Source organism: Triticum urartu, chromosome 4A, assembly GCF_056163025.1.
Source record: "Triticum urartu cultivar PI428250 chromosome 4A, HENAU_Tu73, whole genome shotgun sequence".
Classification (NCBI taxonomy): domain Eukaryota; kingdom Viridiplantae; phylum Streptophyta; class Magnoliopsida; order Poales; family Poaceae; genus Triticum; species Triticum urartu.
In genome coordinates this window covers 597,768,836-597,794,927 of record NC_141876.1, presented here as the reverse complement: position 1 = coordinate 597,794,927, position 26,092 = coordinate 597,768,836, and the positions used below count along the sequence as shown (strand labels likewise).

Below are 26,092 nucleotides of genomic sequence, written 5' to 3'. Positions count from 1 at the left end.
CATGGTTCCATTGCTGATATGCTACTTTTCAGACCTCCAAAGTAACTTACCAGAGGCGAAGTCATTGCTGTTTAAAGAATTTGACCGGGGCAGCACCCCGGACATTCCATCAAACTTCAGATTTGGCACCTCCGCTCGACTAAAACGTCAAAAGAAACCATACTACCAACCACGAACCCGGCACACAATTTACCGTTTTACGGTTGTCATCAACGCATATCATAATCTGCATCCGCTCCTGGACTACCTCCCAAGCTCCACGCCAGCACAACGGAGCCCGAGGACACAAGTCCACCACAAAGATGTCACCGCCACCAGAAGATACCAGCTTGAACAAACAAATTTCAAAATCTGTCAATGACAGCAAGACACCTCATTGAAGAAAGATTTGATACTTCCTTATTTTGTGCCGTCGACGCCGTCGCCAAAGCCAAGATATCGAACGACCAAAAACCTAAAACTAATAGGGCCCTAAACCTATAGCTACACACGCCCGCACGTATGGGATCCAGCGACCCCCCTCACCACCGGCGACAAAAGAGGTCGTCAATGGAGGGGAGACGCCGAAATTCTACCGCCTGCCCTTTCGACCCACCTCTTCCCCTCAGACCCGTCCCACGGAGACGCTCATGGAGGCGCTCTACCTCGCCAGCATTAGCACCATCGACTTCCTGGAAAACCACCACGCTGTGCCACACGGTAATGCGGCGGAGTACCCCACGACGGCGGCGTATGACGAGTACCTGCTGGGCGTCGCGGAGTCCTTGGTGTGTGCGCAAGGCCAACCTAAACGGGATGCCGCCCAAGGGTTGCCTTCCGATGGAGCACACCTCGGGTGGGGCGTGCATCAAGGAGTACAACACCGGCCTCCACCTCCACTGGCGACGGCGGCCTCCCCTGGCGGCCTGCCGGCGGTCTCTTCCCCGGCCTGCTACTGGCGTGGGAGGTCTCGCCTCGGCTGCGGCTCCTGGTGCATCATCCTGGTCCGCCCAGATTGGATCCGGGGAAGATCCTGGCGCTGTTTGCCTGGCCCTTCTGGCTATGGCCTGGCGCGGGCCAGAGCAGCGTGGTTGTCTTCTTCAACATTGTTCTGCATGGAGGCGTGGTGGCATGCTGGTTTGCTGGTTTAAGGGGTTCATCTTGCTCCAAGATGGCGTTCCGCTAGATGTCGACCCTCTTTGATCTAGCTGTTGACGAGTTTCGGAATGCTCCGCCGGAGACCTTCATTGAGTGCTTGACGCGTGTAGATTCCTGGATCCGATGTGATTCTGTCGTGTGCGCCCTTATTTCAGTATGAGTCACTTCGGGAGGGTGTGACAAGAAGTTTTGTTGTCTGTTGACATTATGGGCCATGTCGGTATTTCAATTTTCATGGTGAAGACACTGGCGGAGAATGTCATGGTGGCTGAGCTTTGAGGCCTAGTAATGGTGGCTCGTGTCTTTGAGGCGATGATGACCTTGCTTGGTGATTTGTGACTCGTAGCAGTGGCATCGGCAAGTGGGACGGCTACATAGGCGGAGTACAGAGTCTTAACTTTCAGGATGAAAACCCAAGGTCTGGCCTTAATTGGTTGTGCTTGATAGTGTCTTTGTCTAAGGCATTTTTTTGAGAGCGAGGATTTTCTCCAGGGTGAAAAGCTAATATATGATCAAGCGATGATGGCGTTTGTGCACTGTTTTCTTCTTTAAGGTGTCGCTTTTGGAAATTTAAACTTCGGGTGTTGTCTCGGTGGTGTTTCGTATGACATCAACTACAAAGAATTGATCACTATAGCGGGATGTTTCATTTTTCCTTCCTCTTCTTTTTGTCTTTTGGATATGTGCATCCGTAATGTCTTTACGACATGTAATTCAGTAATTGGTATCTACGTGATAGATCCTTCAAATTTCAAATACTTGTGAGTGCTATCCAGCAACAAACGAAAAGGGCACGTAAGTTTTATGCATGTCCAAAGTTAAACATAAATAAAAACAAAAAATGGCGGCACCTCGTCGCCGTTGTAGATTGAAAATCGTCAAGTCGGTTTTCATCCAGTGTTTGGTTCGATTGCATAGTAATCCCAAACTTCTAGCTATCGAGTCACATCAGAGTCCTCTCCTCCTCCGGGGTCAGAGGTACGTTGTGGAATAATTTTTCTGCCACTTGATTCAACTTCCTACATCGTGAGTATTGGTTCCCGTGTCAGTCGCCGAGTCCTGACGGAGCCGCATCCCCCTTTGCGACCTCCATCTCCATGGGTGTGGGATTTTCGTCGCTCTTCTCGGTTTTGTTCTTCTACTCTCCTAGTACTCATCAGTGTACAAATAGCCGTCTCCCCTTTATCCTCAACACATGTATAGTTTAATTTGTCAAAGAACGCTAGATAGAGTATATTCTTTTCTTTTAGGGTAGATTAGGGTTCTTTTCATCATTGCAGTATTATGCAACTATTTTCTGTTTGTCCTTCATGACTTTCTTAACGGTTTGTCTTTTCCAGAGTAATAGAGTATAATTCTTGTCATCGTTACAGTACTATGCAAATCGTGTTCTGTTTATCCGTTACAAATATCTGAATTCAGTTATTTGGTAAGTAAAAGTAAATAGATGGATCTCTGCTTTTTTTCATGTAGCAACCGGAGGGGGAAGATCGGATCAGCGCGCTTCCTGATGATGTTTTGCTGTCTATCTTGGGGAGAGTTGACGATCTAAGAACCGCGGTGAGGACATGTGTGTTGTCAACACGGTGGAGGCGGCTGCCTTGGTTGCTGCCTGCGCTCACCATTGACGCCAATGATTTCTTATCTTTACCGCACCCAAAGGAAAAAAGTATTGAGGCTAAGGTCATCCAAGATGCGATGCTCACTCTAACCCAAGCGTCAAGGAGTTTATTTGCTAAACCTCAGAGAGAATACGTTGTTGTAGAGCTGCTACCTGAGCTCTACTTGATCGACACTTTCTTATGCGATATTGGCCCACTGCTTTGTGATGCAATTAACCGTGGTCTGCTGAAACATTTATGCCTTGCGGTTCTCGACGAGGAGGCACCTTGGGAACGCTCTCAGCCCGATGAGATAAAGCGTACCCAGGATATTGATGGATTTTTCCGTGCCTACCCCAGTGTCTTCCATTGCCTCACAAAGCTCTCTCTGCATAGTTTGGTTTTTGATGGATTGGACATTCACCATATCCTTTTTGATTGCTGCAAGCAGCTGAAGCATTTAGCTCTCTCTTTTTGTGATGTTGGTCGTTACCGCGCTCCATGGAAGATAGATGCACCAAACTCAAAACTCTGTGTTCTAGAGGTGGACCGGTGTTGCTTTGAGAGAATTGAGTTGATATCTCTTCCTAAACTGGAGGAGGTCAGTTGGCTTGGTTGGGTATCTAACTCTGCCCCCTTGTCCTCTGGTTTTGTCCCATCCCTTGAGGAATTGGGCCTATCAAGTTTGTTGCTCTATGATCATCATTTACTTAAATTAAGTGAGCTTCTACATGGAGGAGCATGCATACGCACTCTCACATTGGATTTCAAAGGAAACGCAGTAAGTACTGATTCGATTTTGTTTTCAGTATGCATGTTATCAAAGTTATCCTAGTTATATCATGGGCCAGTATGCTTCTGGATGACAGAGAACAAAGAGCTCTAAATTTCATTGAAATGTTGTACTAAAATTATCTTAAAACTAATAGTAGTTTTCACAAAATTGCATAGGTTGGCAGGGCCGTAAAACTAGACTTTAAGTAAGCCCCTTTGTATTCAGTAATATGCTGGTGTGATGTGAGTCCGTGTCCTAGAAGACGTTTGGCTAAAATTGTTTCCTTTTTTTGAAATGAGGTGTAATTTTCTTACTCCCTCCATTTTCGTATACAAGGCAAAATTGATGATGTTTGCCTCGTACTAGCTACTTAGAACATTAATATCCATTGCATGCATGCGGAAGTGAGAAGGTTGGTTTACATGCGCTGCATTAATCAACCAATGAGGAGTGAGAGGGTCGGCTTGTCGTGTGTTGGAGAGAAAAATACACATTAATTGACACGTCAAACGAGAAGGAAAGCTAGCTTTCAACATTGGCTTAAACCGACATTAGTGTTTATCTTGGTACCTATAATATGGATTTGTGACCTTGTATATAAAAATGGAGGAAGTATTAATAATTTCATCTTGTTCTACGTTATCCCACTTTTTCTAGACAAGAGGTCAGTGATACATTGTGTCGTTCTGTATGTTGATATCTGAAATATTCTCCTAAATTTGTTGTTAGCGCAATAAGAGTATATACTTGTATTAAAGTGATTATTCATTTATCTTGTGATCAGATTTGGGTAAGACCTGAAATAGAACAACTCGCCTGCGCATTCAGAAAGCTAAGGAAGCTGGTCATACTAGGTATCTTTTTGTTGAATTTGACCTTCTATGGACTACAACCTTTCTTGAGGCCACTCCCTCTATTGAAATGTTGCATATTGCGGTGAGAACTGTTTATGTTTCGTAGTTATTTGTCAGTTCGAGTAGGTTTATTCCATTTTAAATTAATGTTCTGTAAGCCTTTTTTTTATTATGCAATTCATAAACTGATCATCATCGCTCTTTGTATACTTTTTCCATTACAAATCAATGCTTTCGTAAACATTTCGTATCATGTGCCATTTATAACGTAATTAAGAACAGTTATGTGAAGTGATGTTGGAATTTATTAAACACATCTTTACCACCATTTTTTGTCCATCTTTCCATTATAAAATATTGTTTGCCTTGAACTTTTGTACCTTATGCAACCTATAGCATAGTTTATGAACAATTATGTTTCCTTTTCATTCTCTACATTCAGATAAGGGAAGTGTTGTTCATTCTGAAAAACTAACTAAATCTTTAAGTATTGCTTACACATATATAGGTTTGTGAACATGCATGCGAGTTTGGTGATCTCGATAGCGGGATTGGGAACTTCGGTGAAAGAACTAATCCTCAGTGGGAGCTGGTCATCCGTGGCTCCAAAAACTTGCTACTCAGAGAGGCTCACATCGCCTACTTTAGGCCGCTGGAGCAGCAGCTGACATTTATCAGAGCAGTGCTGGAGCGAGCTCCCAATCTGCAGAGGGTCATGCTGAACAAAGATGGCGAGAGATGCATCAAATGTGATGCAATGACCCTCGATGTGCCGCCAAGTGGGTCAGCTCGGCCAGCGTTTCCAAAGAACAAGGAGGAGCAAGACATGGTGGTCAGGCGGGTCACAGACGGCACCTCTTTCTCTGGCAAAATAATTTTCCAGTGATTTGCAAGGCCGTCGGTGTAGATAGAGTGATCAACTAATCATGTATAAACTTAAAAGAATGACAATGAAGATCTGTTGTACAGTACAATAGCAGTTCGCTTTTAGATGGCATGTACAGTGGTTGGGAAAGAATAGATCATATTTGTTCTTCCTTCAGCTAGAGATGTCAACCCGCGCACCTGGTACATTTGTTAAGAAGGCTGATTTCTCTTATGTTTTGCTGATGAGTGTCCTTGATTTTGATATGGCAAGCATAAGCAAGCTGTATGCATATTTGATGGTGGGTAGTTTGGGGTGGATAACGAACATGCTTATAGCACATTAATGAGCCTTACTCGTGTTTCCTGCAACCCTAGCCTTCAATGTCAGTGTTTTCTGCAATTTAGTCCTTACCCAGAAACTCACACCTGCTGCATCGCAGCAAGTGAGTTGATAAACTCATTCATATCCACCCATCTATTATCATGTGACCGTCAATTTCTTTTGTCGTTCTGTACCTCCTACACATATATCCTGAATTCTGATATTGTTCCCGCAGTCTTAGGCTTATTGGGAAGATGGGGGACAACATTAAAATGAATACGGTTCCAGGTCTTGATACCATGTTGTGACACTTGCACGGCATATGTAATCTCCTCCTACTCAATCCTCGTCCTCCCCCTACTCCTCATGCCTTATTTTTGTTGAAACGGTCACGTGGCACAAATAATAATCTTTGCATCAGTTCATGAATCATCTATTGATGCAAGGAGCTGATCCTCATCTGTGATATCTTTCTTAAGGCCATCGCCTTCAACCAATCCATTCTTAAAAAGGCGAACCCGATCATCCTTGGTTTCCTCTAGGTTGGAAGTAAAGACGCTAACGGTGGTCAATGCCTGGTCAATAGGCAAAGAGTGTGCCGCCTGCTATCCCTTGGCAGCCTCAGTGTTCGCGATCTGCAACGTGCCGGCATTACGCCGAGGACACGTTGGCTATGACTTAAGCACACAGACTCCTCGCGGCCATGGAGCCACCTGCATATCCCCTAGGACCTGGCTATCAACGCCATCTTTCACGCCTCCACTATCTGGGTTCTTGGTGATGGACGTATCTGCAAGTTCTGGAGTGACAACTGGATCAATGGTCGATCCGTGGCTGAGATCGCTCCACTAGCCCTTGCGCTTGTTCCCGACGGCGGTGCAAGAACTGTGCCGTGCTCGAGGGTCTTCACTTATGCTCTTGGGTGCAGGACATCCAGGGCGCCCTAGGCCCGGCCGCCCTGGTACAGTACGTGGAGCTCTGGCGCTGCGTGCGCCACATTACTCTCTCCGACTCACCAAACTCTTTGCACTGGCGCTGGACCCTTTAGGCAACGTACTCTGTGAGCTAATGTTACCAGGCTCTATTCCTGGGTGCCTGCGAGGACCCACACTGGCAGCTCACCTGGAAGCCGTGGGCGCCCCTTCGCATAAAATTCTTCATCCGGCTTGCACTGCAAGACCGTTGCTGGACGGCTGAGCACCTCGCTCGTCATGACTTACCTCACGAGGACTCTTGCGCCTTCTGCAATCAAGAAGAGGAAACGATGCAGCATCTCCTGGCGGGTTTCCCTTTCTCCCGCCAAGTTTGGCATGAGATACTCGGTTGGGTTAGATCAACCGCCGAGTTACCGAGCGACGACACAGACTTCTACACCTGCTGGGCGACATCCTGCGGCCATTCACCATCCCCGACGCGTAAAAGACTGGCCTCCTTAATCATCCTTCCTTACCGCCTAGTGCCTCTGGAAACACCAGAATGCTTGCATCTTGGACGACGAGCAGCCCTCTATCTCCCGTCTATCCGGCATCATCACATAATCATAGACAAAGCACGCCTGTGGGCTAGGGCCGGCGCTACCGGAATACAAAACATCATCGCCGAGAGCTAGTCTTGGAGGTTTTGGGGGGTTGAGAAACTCATGTCTGTCATACTCCTACCTCACTTCCATGCCTACATGGCTTAGTGAGTTGATGTAATCCCATGTTGTACTACCTTCTCCTATCAATGAAAAGATACGCAACCTTTGGGTATTATATAAAAATATATAGAGCCCATGCAACTGCTTGAGTTCCGTTGGCGTCAAATTTTTAGTTTTCGACTCCATGAAAGGGAATTTCGAACCTGCTAAATGTCAGCTAAAAATCTGTGATTATGCAACAAAAGAAAGCAAAATCGAAAATCGTCAAGTAGATGGAAGAACATCACAGATACTAAATGAAAATTAAAGGCTATGAGTATATATGCAAGTATCTAGGTAAACTGGTTCTCAAACAAGAACATAAGAGCATCTACAGCCAGACTTGACAAATTCGACCCCTCAAACGCCCGCGGACGCGCCCGGCCACCCCTCAAAAAACGCATTTCACATCCGGATACCTCAAATCCATATTATTACATGCAATGTAAAACCAAATCTAAGCGGAGCTCGTCCGGTTCCGCTCCCCGCTCCCCCGGCTCCCCCTGGCCATGTTCGGTGGCCGGCTATGCTCCCCAGAATGTTGGTCCAAAGGCCGGCAAGCTAGGGTAGGGCATGGGACACGGGCCGGCTCACAGGACTAAAGGCGCCCCGTCTCCCATGCCCCGCTCTTCCTCGTCGGAGACCGGAACCCGAACGGTGCCGGTGGACATCAGATCGATGACGGATCCGTCCGGGGACGAGCCGCCGAGGTCCACCATGATGCGCTTGCGGCGCCCGGACTCATGCGCCATACAGGGCGCCGAAGAATGCGACTCTGCCTCGCCGACGTCCGCTGCCGCGGGATGCCGCCGCCTCCCACACCCGATGCCTTGCACGGCGGGCACGCCGTGCCATGGCCTCATGGGACGATGGTGCGTGCCGAATATCGGTGCACCACGGGAGGGGTTGCGCGTCCGCCAGCGCGTTCAGACGCCAGACGTACCGCATGGCCTTTGGCGAGGCAGCTACGGCCAGGCTAGCGCCGGATCATGCGCTATTTGGGCAGACGCAATGGATTCCCGACGGATGGAGTTCAACGCAGCCGTGCACGGGCATCCTCCCAGGCGCGGCGGAGCGCAAGCCGAACGGCCATCTCCTCCTCGGGGCCGCGTGGGATGAGCTCGGGGTCGACGGATCTGGAGGTGAAGGACTTGGATCCGCTGCCCGCCATGCCGGAGGCGGCCGGAGATGAGCTTGGGTGGTGGAGGGGAGTGGAAGGAAGGGGAGTGAAGTGACTAGGGTTTGGTCCGACGAGTGGATGGGGAGGATTTTATGTGGGGTCGGGTGGGTCAGCGTGGGCCGGGCCCAACATGACGAGCGTGCACGGACGCGCCCGGGAGTTTGAGAGGCTCGTCTGAGTCAAAAAATCATGACCGGACAGTGACCAGGTGGCCCGCCCGAGCGGATGAGGCGGGTTTGAGGCGCCCGGCAGTAGATGCTTTAAGAGAACCCCGATTGTGCCCCAGGATTCACTCTTAAATACAAGGCACATGTGTCATCTCCAAAAGTTCTCTGGTTGTGTTTTATTGCTCCTGGTTGTAGCTAATCTTTATGAGGGACGGTGTATGAACTAGGTGCAGGAAGTAGCTCACGAAGGGCAGTCCTCACGTCGAACTCAACTTTTCAAAGTTTTAAACATAACTTGCGCAGTTGCGCTTCAATGACATGTGTGTCATCCGGGGACCAAACTTATCGTCTTGGGATTGACCACATTCTGATCAGGTGAATACCGAGGCCACCGTTGGCTAGGATGGAAAAGAGGATAAGCGGTGAAGCAGGTGTGACATCGTGTTGAAATAGAGGACATGGACTTATGGACGCTTTGAGCCATGCTTATTTGGTTGTGAGCGTATGGGATTTTTTGACATGTTTGCTAGTAATAATAACATAAAAAAAATTAGCATAATCCAAAGGAGTGCTGTTCGTCTTCTTCTCTCTCATGGAAGGCCGCCGAGAAGGAGCGACCTCCTCGTCCACGAGACCACGACGCCGCATCTGCCAAGGCAACGTCCTCGTCTCCAGTTACCATCCCCGTTATTCACGGTAGCAGCCGTGGACCCGTGGTAGGTTCGGCCTCAGCAGTGCAAACCAATTCGGTTGTGCTACTCCATCCAGCCTACGATTTGTCTCGGTAGATTTACTTACCCCCATCAGTTCGTTTTTGATCGAGAGTATGATTCGAGTCCGGAGTTAATTATTTCTCCGATAGAAACCAGGCTCTGCCACTTGATTCAACTTCTCATGTCCCGAGGCTGCGGAAGCCCCCATCCCCATCGGGATCTCCATGGGTGTCGGATTCTCGTCGCCCTTCTCAGTTTTGTCCTTCGACTCTCTTACTATTTCAATGAGCAAATAGCTGTCTCCTTGAGCACATGGTTTGTCAGAGAAACACAAAACACTAGATAGACTGTTTGTCTTTCTTATTTAGGGTAGATTAGAGTACGGTTATTTTTCATCATTGAATTATTATGCAACTATTTTCTGTTTGTACCTTCTGAACATTTTTTTTGAAAGAAAAGGTAGATTTTGTTCTACCTTATGCATTCAAAACAGGCCCTAGCTCGATAGACCGGAGTCGTTTTACATGAAGGCGATGCAAGCGCTGCACAGAGTATGCAGCAGGCCATCGCCAAGCCTGAAGAGGAAAGCAAAAAAAGAAGGAGGCAAGACGGAAGAAGAGACAGGGACTAGTGGTGTAAGCTATGTCTATATCTACTGTTGCATCATTACATTAGCCCAAGAGTTTATGACCTCCCTTGCATTTCCTTCTGGTGCTCTCAACCTCCATAGCATAATTAGTTGAGCAATCTCAGTGATAACCTTTGCAGTTGTCCAACAAACGCTATGGAAGACTCTTGCGTTTCTGGCATCCCAAAGCGCCACTGCACTTGCAGCAAAGAGAACATGCCAAAGTGTTCCATATGTTTCCCTTGCTACCTCCGAGGTCATGAAAGCTGCAGTAGTTTCAGCAGATGTGGCCGAATCCAGGAGGCCAGTCCTGACCACCTTCTGAACATGGTTTTTCGGTAGAAAAAATAATCTATAATTTTTTTTAATATAGCAACCAAAGGGGGAAGATCGCCTCAGTGCGCTTCCTGATGATATTTTGCTGTCTATCTTGGAGAGAGTGGACGACCTAAGAACCGTAGCAAGGACAAGTGCGCTATCAACACGGTGGAGGCGGCTGCCTTGTTCCTGCCCGAGCTCATCATTGACGCCGATGATTTCATATCCGGTCCGCACCCAAGGGTAAAGCCTATTGAGGCTAAGGTCATCCATGACGCGATGCTCACTCTAACCGCAGCGACAAGGAGTTTATTTGCTAAACCTCGGAGAGAATCTGCTGTCGCAGAGCTGCAACTTGAGATCTACTTGATCGACACTTTCTTATGCGATATTGGCCCACTGGTATCTGACGCAATTGACCGTGGTCTGCTGAAAGATTTAGACCTTGCCATTCTCGACGAGAAGGGAACTCTTGGACGTTCTCCGTCAGATGAGATAAAGCGTGCTCAGGATATTGATGGATTTTTCCATGCCTACCCTAGTGTCCTCCATTGTCTCACGAGCCTCTCTCTCTATGATGTGAGTTTTCTCCAATTGGACATCCATCATATCCTGTTCGACTGCTGTAACCAGCTGAAGCATTTATATCTCTATTCTTGTGATGTTGGTCCTTTGTGGAAGATAGATGCGCCAAATTCAAAACTTCGTGTTCTGGTCTTGTGTTGCTTCGAGGGAATTGAGTTGATATCCCTTCCAAAACTGGAGAAGCTCGGTGTGCTTGGTTGGGTGTCTCACTCTGCCCACTTGTCTTTTGGTTTTGTCCCATCCCTTGAGGAATTGGACCTAGCACAAATTCTGCTCCATCGTCAGCATTTATATAAATTAAGTGACTTTCTCCATGGAGCCACAGGCATACACACTCTCACATTGGATTCCAAAGGAAGGACGGTCAGTACTACTTCAGTTTTTTACTTTTTTTTATTCATGTTATCGAAGTCATATTAGTATTCAGTTATGATGCAATGACGGATATGGTTCTGTATAGAGAACAAATAACTGCAAATTTCATTAAAATGCTGAGCAAAAACTGTCATCAAATTACCACCTATAATGGTAGTTTGCAGAAAATTACACAGCGGTTTGCTGGGCCATAAACTATACTTTAAGCAAAGCCCCATTGCATTCGGTAACATGCTAGCATGATGTCAGTCCGTGTCCTAGAAGGATATATTTAGCTAAAATTTGTTCTTTTTGCCAACGAGGTGTAGTTCTCTTGTAGCCTTCTTAACAATTTCATCATGTCCCATGCTATCCCACTGTTTTCTAGAGTAGAGTTCAGTGGTACATTATTGTCGGTCTAGCTGTGGATTTCTGCAATCTTCTCCTAAATATGTACTTTGCACAGAGTATGCCAAATTTCATGAAATTTGTAATTTATTTATCTTGTGATCAGATTTGGCTACAACCTGAAATAAAACAACTCACCTCCGCATTCAGAAAGCTAAGGAAGCTGCTCATACTAGGTATTTTTGTTGAATTTGACCTTCTATGGACTACAACTTTTCTTGAGGCTGCTCCTTCCATTGAAATGTTGCATATTGAGGTGAGTATTGTTTCCCTTTCATAGTTATTTGTCAGTTTTGAGTAGTACGTTTTTTTCATTTCAAAATAAGGTTGTGTGATCCAGAAATACATCTTCACCATCACTCTCTGTATATTTTCCATTCCAAGCAATGCTGTGTAAAAAAAATGTATCTTGTTTGTAACATATTTTTTACCTGAGAACAATTATGTTGCCTTTCTTTCATTTTTTTACATTTAGATAATGGGATTTCTCAAAAAGAAGAAAATACTGAAAGTGCTTCACGAACCACCATTGTCTTCAATGTCTTCACACATTTTTAGGGGTCATCTCTGGTAGGTAAACCGAATCAATGAGGGACTACTACCTGTGTTATCCTGCAATTCTCACAAACACATTAGTCCCTCAACCAAGCTTGTCGTCAATACTCCAAAACCAATTAGGGGTGGCACTAGATGCACTTACAAATACGCAAGGGAAGTGATACTGAAATTTATTAACACATTAATATTGTTATATTTATTATATAGTGAAATTTTCTACCTTATGGAATTTATATCATAGCTTATGAATTATTATTCGTCCTTTTCATTCCACATTCTGGTAAGGGAAGTGTTCTTCAATGTGAAAAGAGCAGCTAAATCTTTAACAATTGCTAATGCAAAATATAGGTATGTGAGCATGCATGTGAGTTGGGTGACGAGAACGACGAATCTGGGATATTAGCTGAAAGAACTAATCCTTGGTGGGAGCTAGACTTCCATGCCTCGAAGAACATGCTATTGAGAGAGCTCCACATCGCCCACTTTAGGCCCCTAGAGCAGCAGGTGACATTTATTAGAGCAATCCTGGAGCGAGCTCCCAATCTTCAAACGGTAATGCTAAACAAAGATGGTGAGATATGCAACGAATGTGATGCCATTGCCCTCGATGTGCCACCCAGTGCATTAGCTCGGCATGCATTTCCGAGCACCAAGGAGGAGCAAGACTCGGTGGTCAGGTGGGTCATAGATGGCACCTTCTTCTCAGGTCAGATATATTTTCGGTGATCGACAAGATTGTTACAATGTTGATAGAGTGATCAAGTGATCATGTACTCCCTCTGCATGGGAATATAAGTTTGGCCCGGGAATTTAGGTTGTCAATTTGATTAGCAAAACATATATAATTTACCATGAAAAATATGTTTAAAAACTTCATCCGACGACAGATCTAAAAAATATTCTTATGACATACAACATATTATTCGCTAATCAAACTGAAGACCTAAATAAATTCCTATGCATGACTTCTATTCCCGTCCGGAGGGAGTATAAACTTAGAAGAACAACGAGCAAGATCTATTGTACAGTACAGAAGCAGTTCATGTTTAAATGAAATGTGCACCAGGGATAGCAATTAGTGCATCTAGTACATATGTCAAGAAGACCGATTTCTGTTGTGTTTTGTTATATCCTTGATTCTACAGGCATGAGCGTTCTATATGGCCCTTTTGTAGGGCAACACGTGCGCTTTATTAAGTTGCCGGTGCAGCTGACAAGCCACGATATTATTGGTTCAGTGGTAAGTTCAACAAAAACTATCATTTGAACCATGCTAAGTGTTAAACACGTGTACATGCATTCTGTTGTAAGCCCTTGTGTTCTGTTGTAAGAGCAACTCTAGCAGACCCCGTAAAATCGGTAAACCCACAAAATTCCAGCGAGTATACGGGCTCGGCCCAATTTTCTGGCCAGAACAGAGCCTGTATACTCGCCTGGCCCGTAATTTTTTTTACCGCAGCCCGCAACCCCCCCCCCCCCGAGTAGTATATCTACAGGGTCGCGGTGCTTTTGCGGGTCGAAACCCTATCTCCCCCCCCCACGCCGCGTCTTTCCGCAATTCTCCACTCCCCTCCTCACATTTCTCGCCACCAGTGAGCCCCTTCCGCCTCCAGCCGCCATGTGGAGCTCCGGTCGCGGCAGTGACCCCGAGCGCGAGCGGCGTGTCCGGTCGGACAGCGCGAGGAAGTGGATGAACAGGGGCCTCTCGCCGCCGCCGAGCTTCCGCGTCCGCGAGACGGAGGAATACGACCGTCGGCACGGGCGTACGCCCTCCTCCGTCGAGGGCTCGCCCTCCACCCCGAGGCCCTCTTTCGCCGCGAGCTCTTCCTCTTCCGGCGCGAGCCTTCTCACCGTGAAGAGGGAGTGGTCGGAGGAGCCGAAGGAGATCGAGGTCGTCGCCGTCAAGCAGGAGCCCAAGGAGATCATGCGCCGCGGCATCGTCAGGCCCGAGGACTTCATCGCCGATGTCGACACGGTCACGGCCGCCATTGCCGAACGGAGCTTGCGCGAGGAGGCGGAGCGGCGGCGCCACCACGAGGAGCTCGACGACCTCGTGTTCCAGCAGGTGGTCGCGGCGAACCTTGCCGCCAAGGAGAAGGACGGTGAGTGGTGGCGCATCCGCGAAGAGCAGAAGGCGAAGTACGACCTCGGCAGCTCCGACGAGGAGGATTGAGCTCCTCCACCACGTCGTCCCTGGCCGCGAGCTTGCCGTTGTTAGATCCCCACCCCCTCTAGTACTAGTAGTGAATGTAGTATGTAGTATGAACAAGTGTTTGTAAATGAATTAGTGTTTGATCATGTAGTATATGTAGTATGTGATGAACTACTATGGTTGCAATTTCTCCCGTGAAACTTTTTTTTTCAAATTATGCAGTTCCATATACGGTTTCTATTCGGCTGCGCACGTTTTCGACCCGCAAACGAGATCCGTGTCGAACTGCAAACGCGTTTTGCGGGTCAGGATTTTGCGGGGTCTGCTAGAGTTGCTCTAACTTCCTCCTCCTATTCAGTAGCACTAGTAGAAAACAGGGCTTTCGTTCGGGCCAGATAAGCCATTAGTCCCGGTTCAGTCACGAACCGAGACTAATGTAAGCATTGGTCCCAGTTCGTGCGGCTAACAGTATTAGTCCCGGCTTGAGACACGAACCGGGACTAAAGGGTGCAATGCTGGTCCCATGGGCTGACGACATCTACAATCTTGTGAACATATTTGTTTCGCCTAAAACCAAACATTACACGTGAATTACTACAGAATGTATCATTGGGGTATGTCATTCAGCAGAATATTACCGCTGGTCCCACCAGGATGATCTTAAGCTTCTCCATAGCACTACAAATTTGATTCATCCCTAGGAGATAAAACACGGGTGCTCCATAAGCATGCCCCTTTCTTGTGATATGTAGCTCCAAAACAGAGAAGTTGGCAATCATATGCTTCTCGATCTCATGCGTAAAGGTGCTCGCTTCACTGTTAGGAGAATACCCAACCTGAAAAAGCAATTTGGCAGGATATATATCATTCACAAATTTAGTCTAGTCTGAGCTTGCAGTAAATTGAGCAGGAGAAAGTAGGAACGATTTGAGGATGAATGCACAGGGAGAGTAGGAACTGAGCGATCAATCACACTGTATTTCCATAACTGTTTACACGTACATATAGAAAGCCAGCCCTACATGCAGGGCACGTCCCGGATGGTGGCGTTAGATTAGGTCTATCCCTAAAGACTAGGCCTACCTTGTTCAGACTAGAGTGAAAGTCACGAAAGACTGAAGACGGCAAGCCCTTGGTGAAGACATCGGCATACTGCGACATAGTCGGGACGTGTAACACCTTGACATCGCCGAGCGCCACACGGTCACGGACGAAGTGCAAGTCAATCTCCATGTGCTTGGTGCGCTGATGCTGGACGGGGTTGGTGGACAGGTACACAGCACTCACGTTATCACAGTAGACGAGTGTGGCACGACGAGGGGACGATGAAGCTCGCTGAGGAGTTGCCGAAACCAGCACGACTCGGCCACACAGTTGGCAACTGCACGGTACTCGACCTCGGCGCTGGAGCGGGACACTGTGTGTTGTCGCTTGGATGACCAAGAGACCATGTTGGCGCCGAGAAACACACAGAAGCCCGAGGTAGATCGCCGAGTGTCAGGGCATCCGGCCCAATCAGCATCACTGTACGCGAGGAGATCGTGTGAGGAGGAGCGGTAGAGCTGAAGCCCATAGTGAGTCGTGCCCCGGATGTAGCGTAAGACACGCTTAAGTAGCTGGTAGTGGGTATCCAAAGGAGCATGCATGACGAGACAGAGCTGTTGCACGGCATAAGAGATATCCGGCCTCGTGAGTGTGAGATACTGGAGGGCACCGGCAAGACGGCGGTAGTGTGTGGGATCGGAATAGGGAACCCCATCAGTGCCAGACAACTTACTACAGGTGTCGACGGGGGTGGAGATGGGCTTGCAGTTAAGCATGTTAGCCCTGTCCAATATCTCAAGAGCGTATTGTTCCTGCGACAGGAAAAGACCAGTGGTGGAGCGATGGACATTAATGCCGAGGAAGTGATGGATGTCACCGAGGTCACTCATGGAAAACTCAGCGGAGAGAAAGGTGACAAGCGACTGGAGGAGAGCGGTGGTACTGGCAGTGAGGATGATGTCATCGACGTAGACGAGCAAGTACGCGAGAGAGGTGCCACGACGCAAGATGAAGAGCGACGTGTCACACTTGGATGACACAAATCCAAGTGAATGAAGGAAACGGGTGAACCGAAGGAACCAAGTCCGTGGCGCCTGCTTAAGCCCGTAGAGGGACTTGTTGAGGCGACAAACATGTGTGGGAAATGAGGCATCCGCGAAGCCGGCGGGCTGCTGGCAGTAGACAGTCTCGGCGAGGTCGCCATGAAGAAAGGCGTTCTTGACGTCCATCTGGCGAATAGGCCAAGCGTTGGCCGTCGCGATGCTGAGAACGACCCGTATAGTCGCCGGTTTGACCACGGGGCTAAATGTCTCCCCATAGTCGACGCCCGGCTGCTGTGTGAAGCCGCGCACCACCCATCGAGCTTTGTACCGCGCCAAGGTACCGTCGGGGTGAAGCTTGTGACGAAAGATCCACTTGCCGGTCACCACGTTAACACCTGCAGGACAAGGAACCAAAGACCACGTATCATTCTGAATTAGCGCGTTAAACTCATCAAGCATTGCGGCATGCCAGTTCGGGTCCTTAAGTGCTGCATGGTACGATGACGGAATAGGGGAGGGGGCGTCAGTAACATGAAGGTCAAGAATTTTCTTGGGAATGGCATAACCGGTTTTGCCTTGTGTACGCATCGGATGTGGGTTGGCAGGTGGTGAAATCGGGACTGCACGGGGTGGTAGCTGTGGGCGAGCGGGGGACACAGGCAGACGTGGCGGCGTGGGTGTGGGAGGGAAGTGGGCGCACGCGTCAATCGAGGAAGAGAGGCTGGCCCGCGGGGTGGAGGGGGTCAGGCGCGGAGATCCCGACCGAGCCGCAGTGGGTGGGGTCCGCGGGTGCGATCCCGAGGGTAGGCCGGGAGTGGGAGCGGTGCATGCATGCGGGGCGCTGGCGGTTAGCAGACTGGGCCCTGCGGTGGGATCGGGAGGCCGTGGCGGTAGTGCGTGCGAGGGAGCCGCCGTGACAGTTGGCGGTGCAGGAGTGGCATGCGCGGAATCAGGTGGTGGGCACGGGTGGGATGGGTACGAGGTGCTGATGGGGCGACTGGCAGGTTTGGTAGCGGGAGGATTTTCTGCGGCCTCAGATCCTGTGGTCTTAGAAAAAGGAAAGGAATTTTCGTCAAAGGTAACATGTCGCGAGATGATGACTTTCCTAGTGGCGAGATCGAAGCACCTGTATCCTTTCTGTTCGCGAGGGTAGCCAATAAAAACGCAACGGGTGGAGCGGGGAGAGAGTTTATGTGTGGCTGTGGCAGATGTGTTGGGAAAACAGAGACAGCCGAACGTCCGGAGATGATCATAGGTGGGGTGGACGCCATAGAGAAGAAAGTGAGGCGTGAAGTGGTGTATTGCGCGCGAGGGACGGATGTTGAGCAAGATGGTGACGGTTTGCAGCGCCTCAACCCAAAAGGGAGGAGGCATGCCGGCTTGCAAGAGCAAGGTACGGACAACGTCATTCGTCGTACGGATGTGGCGTTCCGCTTTACCGTTTTGCGGAGAAGTATGGGGACAAGTGAGACGAAAAGAGATGCCGTTTTTAGAGAAGTAGTCACGGAGGGAGGTGGTGAGGAATTCGCCGCTGTTATCACATTGCACACACCTAATAAGCACGCCAAATTGGGTGAAAATAAACTGAAAGAAACGGAGGAGGGTGTCGCATGTTTCAGATTTTGTACGCAACGGGAAAGTCCAAGAAAAATGAGTATAATCATCAACAATAACAAGATAATATTTGTAGCCAGAATAACTCACAACCGGAGATGTCCAAATGTCACAGTGAATTAAATGGAATGGGGTGGTAGTGTAGGAGGTGGATGAGGCAAAGGGCAGGCGTGTATGTTTGCCCATTTGACACGCACTACATAGATGGGAAGCACGGACATCATTATTACATGCGGTAAGAAAATCTAGAGAAAAACGGGAAAAGGTAGAGGAGCCGGGGTGTCCAAGCCACCGATGCCAAAGGTCCTGCATGGAGATGGTGAGGACGGCAGTAGCAACGCCATTATTTCCGGAGAAGGGATACAAGTCCCCATCACTGTTGACCCTCAGCAGTACCTCCTTGGTGGCTAGATCCTTCACGGAAAAGCTAATGGGGTCAAATTCAACGGAACACAAATTGTCACGAGTGAACTTTCGAACGGAAATAATATTCTTGACTATATTAGGGGAAAGAAGAATATGTCGTAGATAAAAGGGCTTGGGTGGGAGATGAGTAGTACCAATAGCGAGCACGGGAAGACGAGAGCCATTGCCAACAATAATATGACGAGTAGAAGGCGCTAAGAGGGGATGATATGAAGTCAAGGTACCTGGATCGCTGGTGACGTGGGATGCAGCGCCGGTGTCCACGATCCACTCGGCGTTGGGGTGGAAGGCGGTGCCGTAGCTGGGGGCGGCGTGGTACATGGCCGCGGCGTCCCAGCTGGTTGGAGGTGCGCCGTAGACAGGGCCTGGAGGGGCCGGAGTGGGCGCGTACAGCAGCGGGTAGGCCTGTGTGGGCGCACCGGGGCGGGGGCCGAGGACGCCGGCGGAGTTCGGCGGAATCCACGGGCTGCGTGGCGGAGGGAAGGGTGCGCCCATCGGCGCGAAGTAGCCTAGCCACGGCTGAGCACCTGCACCACGTCCAGCAGGGGCATCACCACGCCCACAGCCGCGGCCGCGTCCGCGCCCACCGCGTTGGCTGCGGTTTGCGCCGAGCTGGCCACCACGGCCACCACCACCGCCAGCAGGGGCACGATCTCCGCCCCGGTCGCCGCGGTCGCTGCGGTCGCCACCGCGCGCACCACCACGGTCACCGGAGGGGCCGCGGTCATCATGCTGCACCGCGAGGACCTGAGCCCCCTCAGCGCGGACATGTTTGTCCATGGATAGTTCGGCGAGGACGAGACGGGCGCGCGCCTGGTTGAAGGTGGGCAGGGGCACGGTGGACTGGAGGATCGCCGACTGCATCGCGAACTTGGGCCCCAGCCCATCGAGCATCTGCAAGGTGAGGGTGCGATCTGTGACGGGCTCACGGACATCGGCGAGGGCGGCCGCGATGCCTTGCAGCCGGCGGCAGTACTCGTGGACGGTGAGGTCGCCGCGCACACACGCCCGAAACTCCTGGCCTAGATGCATAGCATGTTCAGCTTCGTTGGCGAGGAAGTACTCGTGGAGCCGCGTCCAGATGATGAAGGCGGAGGAGCCGGCGGGGGCGACGATGTCGAGGAGGTCCCCCTCAACCGTGGTGTAGAACCAAAGGAGGACGGTGGTGTCGTCATCACGCCATGCCGGGTTGGCCAGCCGACGAGTCGAGACGGCCCGGACATGATCCTCGGCGTGGTGCCGCGCAAGCAGCAGGGTGATGTAGTTCCTCCAGCGCATGAAGTTGCGGCCATCGAGCGCGAGCTTGAAGTCGATGACGCCGGCGATGCTGGACGGGAAAGGTGGGGAGGATTGGAGGAGGAAGGCAGGGTCGAGGGGGTGGGTGGGATGGCTGCAAGAGGAAGACCACCGGAGCCAGAGGTCTCGTCAGAAACCGGAGCGCGTGGAGGCGCATCGACGGGGTTGCCGGAGGCGGCGGCTGCGGCGGCGGCGGCGGCGGCATCAGCCGTTCGCTCGGGAGAGGAGGAAGGGGAAGCCATAGGTCTGATTACCAAACTGAGCGATCAATCACACTGTATTTCCATAACTGTTTACACGTACATATAGAAAGCCAGCCCTACATGCAAGGCACGTCCCGGATGGTGGCGTTAGATTAGGTCTATCCCTAAAGACTAGGCCTACCTTGTTACAACAGAAAGAAATATACAACAACCCAACATTACAATGTATGTGACAGTTCAACAGTAGGTGTCGAGTAATGCTACATATATAAACGAGTTACAAGCTTTTATAAAGAGGGTTAATTTGATTGGTCAATAGGTAATGAGGCGGTCCACCTCAACCTGAAAATTAGAGGGGACAAGTTTATGATTGGTTAGTATATATAAAAAATCCTAATCAGCGTATAATTGCATGTAACTCTTTATATGTTTAGCATTATTGAGTAGATGTCCTTGTGTGTCTGTCGTCCGTAGCAACACCTCGTCTAGTCGCCAAATACCAAACAAAACAAAGTCTTTGGTATAGCAGCAGCGCCATGAGACCTTGTCGAGCATTGGTGCCAAGACGGAGATGCTGGGCCCTGAGGAGACGAAGGACATGGTCAATCGCTTGAACATGGGGCAACAATGTTGATATGCTCTGCCAATCCCGTCTCGCTGTCTACGACAAGCTCCGGCAGCGACGCAGAGTCAAGGCTCAGGACGCCCTCTTGGAAGAAGAAGAAGCCGCCAAGGTAGAGAAAATCTTGCACCCCATTGAAAAGATTCATGGGATTGCCGAATTGGCAGAGCCTCAACTCTTTTATATTATTGATGTGTATCTAAGGTTCTGAAACTTTTTTTCTGTCATATTTATTATTTCTTTTATATTCGACGAGAAGCCAGTCGTGACCTTCATACTGAGCAGGCATTCAAAAAAGATTTCTTTCTTTTCTTTCGTAAGAGCGTAGCTGGCAGGACATTTATACTGCTTCGGAGGCATGCCGTCTTTTTCGTGCAAACGCTGTAGGTCTTCCCGTGCCTCAGGTGTATCTTTTGTCTTCCCATACACGCCCAAGAAGCCTAGCAGGTTCACGCAAAGGTTCTTCGTCACGTGCATCACGTCGATTGAAGAGCTGACCTCTAGGTCTTTCCAGTAGGGTAGGTCCCAAAATATAGATTTCTTCTTCCACATGGGTGCGTGTCCCTCAGCGTCATTCGGAACAGCTAGTCCGCCGGGACCCTTTCCAAAGATTACGTGTAAATCATTAACCATAGCAAGTACGTGATCACCGGTACGCATGACGGGCTTCTTCCGGTGATCTGCCTCGCCTTTGAAATGCTTGCCTTTCTTTCGACATTGATGGTTGGTCGGAAGAAATCGACGATGACCCAGGTACACATTCTTCCTGCATTTGTTCAGGTATATACTTTCAGTGTCATCTAAACAGTGCGTGCATGCGTGGTATCCTTTGTTTGTCTGTCCTGAAAGGTTACTGAGAGCGGGCCAATCGTTGATGGTCACGAACAACAACGCCTTTAGGTTAAATTCCTCCTGTCTGTGCTCATCCCACGTACGCACACCGTTTTCATTCCACAGCTGTAAAAGTTCTTCAACTAATGGCCTTAGGTACACATCAATGTCGTTGCCGAGTTGCTTAGGGCCTTGGATGAGAACTGACATCATAATGAACTTCCGCTTCATGCACATCCAAGGAGGAAGGTTATACATACATAGAGTCACGGGCCAGGTGTTGTGATTGCTGTTCTGCTCCCCAAAAGGATTAATGCCATCCGTGCTTAAAGCAAACCATACATTTCTTGGATCCTTTGCAAACTCATCCCAGTACTTTCTCTCGATTTTTCTCCACTGCGACCCGTCAGCGGGTGCTCTCAACTTCCCATCTTTCTTTCGGTTCTCACTATGCCATCGCATCAACTTGGCATGCTCTTCATTTCTGAACAGACGTTTCAACCGTGGTATTATAGGAGCATACCACATCACCTTCGCAGGAACCCTCTTCCTGGGGGGCTCGCCGTCAACATCACCAGGGTCATCTCGTCTGATCTTATACCGCAATGCACCGCATACCGGGCATGCGTTCAGATCCTTGTATGCACCGCGGTAAAGGATGCAGTCATTAGGGCATGCATGTATCTTCTCCACCTCCAATCCTAGAGGGCATACGACCTTCTTTGCTGCGTATGTACTGTCGGGCAATTCGTTATCCTTTGGAAGCTTCTTCTTCAATATTTTCAGTAGCTTCTCAAATCCTTTGTCAGCCACAGCATTCTCTGCCTTTCACTGCAGAAATTCCGGTACGGTACCGAGCTTTGTGTTGCCATCTTCGCAATTGGGGTACAACCCTTTTTTGTGATCCTCTAACATGCGATCGAACTTCAGCTTCTCCTTTTGACTTTCGCATTACGTCCTTGCATCGACAATGACCCGGCGGAGATCATCATCATCGGGCACATCGTCTGGTTCCTCTTAATCTTCAGCAGCTTCACCCGTTGCAACATCATTGGGCACATCGTCTGGTTCCTCTTGATCTTCACCAGCTACCCCCGTTGCAGCATCACCGTATTCAGGGGGCACATAGTTGTCATCGTACTCTTCTTCTTCGCCGTCTTCCATCATAACCCCTATTTCTCCGTGCCTCGTCCAAACATTATAGTGTGGCATGAAACCCTTGTAAAGCAGGTGGGAGTGAAGGATTTTCCGGTTAGAGTAAGACCTCGTATTCCCACATTCAGTGCATGGACAACATATAAAACTATTCTGCTTGTTTGCCTCAGCCGCATCGAGAAACTCATGCACGCCCTTAATGTACTCGCAGGTGTGTCTGTCACCGTACATCCATTGCCGGTTCATCTGCATGCATTATATATAATTAAGTGTCCAAATTAATAGAAGTTCATCATCACATTAAAACCAAAGTGCATACATAGTTTTCATCTAACAGCATATAGCTCTCCAGAGCATCTAATTAATTAAACCATACATTGAAACTATGTAAAACATTTCAATGCGAAAACAAATGCGATCATAATCACAACCAAGGTAACAATTGATCCAACGGCATAATGATACCAAGCCTCGGTATGAATGGCATATTTTCTAATCTTTCTAATCTTCAAGCGCATTGCATCCATCTTGATCTTGTGATCATCGACGACATCCGCAACATGCAACTCCAATATCATCTTCTCCTCCTCAAATTTTTTTATTTTTTCCTTCAACAAATTGGTTTCTTCTTCAACTAAATTTAACCTCTCGACAATAGGGTCGGTTGGCATTTCCAATTCACATACATCCTACATAAATAAAATCTATGTCACATTGGTCGGCATAATTTTCATAAACAATAAATGAACCAATAGTTATAAAGATAATATATATACCACATCCGAATCATAGACAGGACGAGGGCCGACGGGGGCGGATACCAAAACCATCGCACTATATAAGATGCAATAATAAAAGTAAGAAAATAATACAAGTATCTATGTAAACATACAAGTAAGAATATTTTTCCTTTCAGAAAGAAGATAAGAACAAGAGGCTCACCATGGTGGTGCCGGCGATGAGCTCGGCGCGGGTGATCGACGGCGGTGAAGACGGGGACGGGGCGTGACGGACCGCTAAACCTAGACAAATATTGTGGAAAATGGAGCTTGGAGGTCGAGCTTGAAGAGGAGAAAGCTTAAGTAGTGTGGCTCGGGCATTCCATCGAACACCTTGTGTGCATAGGAGGTGAGCTAGAGCACCACCAAGCCCTCTCCCCCTCGGCCATAAAAAAACAGAGCAGTGTGCTCTGCTCTTACGTGAGGGGGTATATATAGGCACCTCATTGGTCCCGATTGGTGGCATGAACCGGGACTAAAGGGAAGCCTGTGGTTCCGGTTCAAGCCACCAACCGGGACCAATGGTGGTGGGCCAGGAGCGAGGCCCATTGGTCCCGGTTCGTCCCACCAACCGGGACCAAAAGGTCCAGATGAACCGGGACCAATGGCCCACGTGGCCCGGTCGGCCCCCTGGGCTCACGAACCGGGTCCAATGCCCCCATTGGTCCCGGTTCTAGACTGAACCGGGACTAATGGGCTGACCCGGCCTGGACCAAAGCCCTGTTTTCTACTAGTGTAAAATGAAACGGTACGCGAGATTGGCCCTGATGTTTTGCAGAATTACTTTGAAAGTGCCACTCTAACCTCCCGTATCTCTCTCCTCTCCCCTCACGCGTCAGATTGGATCGAACACAACCAATCGCCGCCGTCGGGAGCTCCCTCTCGCGCCACCAGGCCAATCTCCCTCGTCCACCTCAACCCCTCCTTCTGAGCTCCCTCTTTCTCCACCGGTCTGAGCTCCATCGTCCGCTGTGACCCCGCCGGCGGACGTCCGTGCTCCTTCGCTCGCCGGCACAGCCGCACATGGGCTACTGCAAATGGGGAGGCGCGCCTGTGCCGGCTCGTCGCGACCGTCGCAGCGGCGTCATGTTGCACTGGTGGTGCAGGAGCTCACTTTCGGCTTGCTATGAAAGAATTCAGTCAGTGGTCGTGATTTGAGGAAGTACGTCGCTGATTTCTCATACGGCCTAGCAAACAGCATCTCGCATTGGCCTTCCCCACGGCATGCACACAACCAAACATGCATCTTACCTCTTTTTTGCAGCAGCTTAGCCAGGCTAGACTCAACCAGGATGACGGATGCGATGCAGCGTGAGGCTATGCAAGGAACCAAACACGCCCATAGTTGTCGGGGCGTGCGGTTTGCGGGCCGCGGCAAATTTTTCTACGGGCCGGGCGAGTATGCAGGCTCTGTTCTGGCTGGAAAATTGGGCCGAGCCCACATACTCGCCGGAATTTTGCGGTTTCGCGTCTTTTGCGGTCTGCTAGAGTTGCTCTAACTCCCTCCTCCTATTCAGTAGGCACGTTGCGTGGTGCGGGATGGCATGCACCTGCGTGTGCCACTGCCCTTGCAACCCACTCTCCCTATTCTCTCTACTTATGTAACTGAGCCTGGGTGTGGAATGCGATCAATACCTGCCATTTTCTCACTCTCCCTGTTCAAACCGGGCATGAATGTCTACCATTGGCATTGTCCACCTAGTGCCAAAATATGGGGTCATTTAATGCATGTCCAAAAACGGATATGTTCAGTGGAGTGTGTTCGAGTAAGCCAGAAGGGTGCGCCTAAGAGCATTCTGTGTCTCTAAATCCTTTAAATGGCTTTAAATTTTTTTCATGGACTTTTATGACCAACTAAAGACACCATGCCAAGTTCTCTATGTTTTCGATGAATTTATCATTTTTTTGAAGTTTCTCAGTGAAAAAGGCCGAAAAAAGTCATTGAAACCTGGCGTGGACACCTCATATGTCCGCGTGAGGCCGCTAGAAAAAGTTGGGTCATTTATCCATAGTCCAAAAACCACCGGATGAGATAAGTGTGTTAGACTAGGCTAGACGAATGCATCCATGAGCATGTACTTTTTCCTAATTTGAATTCTTCTGTTATTTGCAATTTCCGTCATTATCAATCAACATGAATATTTTCTTATGTCCTAAAATTTTCTTGAAATTTGTCAAAATATTTGGAATTTCAAATTGTTTATGAAATTTTTACAAACTTGTACACTTTTTCAAAAATTCTTAACAAGTTCCCAACAATTGATGAAAATTTTGAAAATAAATTGCAAATCACCTTTTCAAATTCATAAAATTTTTTAAAACAAAACATTTCTTAAATTTGTGAACAAAAAATTCGAAAATGGGAACATATTTAAAATTGCTGAACATTTTCTTAAAATTGTAGACAATATTTGAAAACCAGAACATTTTCTGGTATTCCAAAAATATTTCATTTTTTAACATGTTTTAAAAATAATAATAAAGTTCAAAAAGAGAAAGGAATTATATTGGAATAAGAGAAGAAACAGGAAAAAAAGAGAAAAGAGAGAAAACATGCCCAACTAGGCGACGGTATAGCTCCCGTCGGGCCCCTGTTAGGCTGGTCCTAACGTTCATTTTCTGTTTCTTTTTCTTTTATCTCTTTTCATTTCCTTTCCTTTTTCCTTTTTCTATTTTCCCTTTTATTTTCTTTAATTTTAGTTTTTTAATTTTTCAAGTTATTTTTATTTCAATAATTGTTTAGAAATTTAAAAAAATGTTCACACCTTTTCAAATTTCTTCA

At 48.5% G+C, this 26,092-nt stretch overlaps 4 pseudogenes; 2 read left to right on the top strand and 2 right to left on the bottom strand.

Moving 5' to 3' along the window:
* The first annotated feature begins 629 nt into the window (after positions 1 to 629).
* LOC147977063 (uncharacterized) lies at positions 630 to 5,253 on the top strand (annotated as a pseudogene).
* Positions 5,254 to 8,180: 2,927 nt separating this feature from the next.
* LOC147977062 (uncharacterized) lies at positions 8,181 to 12,871 on the top strand (annotated as a pseudogene).
* Positions 12,872 to 13,635: 764 nt separating this feature from the next.
* On the bottom strand, positions 13,636 to 15,530 carry LOC147977061 (uncharacterized; annotated as a pseudogene).
* A 3,403-nt stretch (positions 15,531 to 18,933) lies between these two features.
* On the bottom strand, positions 18,934 to 19,962 carry LOC147977060 (uncharacterized; annotated as a pseudogene).
* Positions 19,963 to 26,092: the final 6,130 nt, after the last annotated feature.